The following is a 1,055-nucleotide window of genomic DNA, read 5'->3' on the forward strand; positions in this document are numbered from 1 at the left end:
AGAAGCTGCCCCTAGGCTGTTTTGTTCTTTTACCAGGTGATCCCAGGGCTGCCTTCCATGAAGTTCATCACTCAGCCAGCTGGGGTAGATGTGGCAGGTGAATGGCCCACCTGGGGACACTCTGTTACAGTCACAGTAGCCTGAACTCTCCTAGGGGTGGCAGGCTTTGGGGTCTGCTCCTCCCATCCTTTCTGTGGGTCCTGGCCAGGAGGCCCCACAGCTGTGAGCCTGCTCGGTGTCAAGAGCTTTACAGGGGACCCCCCACATGGTCCTCACGGCCACTCAGGCCACCCCACTCCACAGCCAAGGAAGGACAGGGAAGAGGGTCCCTGAGGGCTGGAGCTGGCTGGAAGCAGCTCCCTTCTAGGGCTTGTGCTTAACGACCCAGCCACTGTCTGCCACTGGTCCCTCCGTCCGTGTGCCGGGACAATCAGCAGTCCTTCGGGAGAACAGATAATGCAGACCCCACACATCATACACACACCAAACATTCTTCAGGATGGTTAGTCCTCCTCTTTTCTAAAAATGCCCTAAGAACAGGAGAACAACATACACGAGAATAAACGTACAGCCTCGTGGTGGAGACCTTGTTAACCTGGCAGAAACCATGAAGGAAAAGCTTGATAAATTTAACAACAAAAACCTCATTAACGGGAAGAGGAAGAAATGCCCCACAGGGATACATGTACCTGCAATAAATAGAGAAGTGTCACTAACACAGCATGTCACATCTCCATTTAACACATATTTTCTCTTACAAATCTACAAAAACAAAAAAACACTGCAAGAGTAAAAAATGGACCCCAAACGAACTTACAAACATGGAAAAAGGTACTCAAACCTAACAGTGTGTGTGTGTGTGTGTGTGTGTGTGTGTGTGTGTGTGTAGTTTACCTATGTTAAAAAACCAAAATTCAACAGAGTAAATCGTAAAGATCTTCCTGGCTTCTTTCACAGTGGGCTGTGGAGAGCTCACATGGTACTTAACAGGAAAGGCTGCAGCAAACCCACTTAAAGGATAAGCGGTGGGGGGAGCAGGGGAGGGGAAGGAACAG

This window comes from Hipposideros armiger, unplaced genomic scaffold, assembly GCF_001890085.2.
Source record: "Hipposideros armiger isolate ML-2016 unplaced genomic scaffold, ASM189008v1 scaffold_617, whole genome shotgun sequence".
In the NCBI taxonomy this organism is placed as follows: Eukaryota; Metazoa; Chordata; class Mammalia; order Chiroptera; family Hipposideridae; genus Hipposideros; species Hipposideros armiger.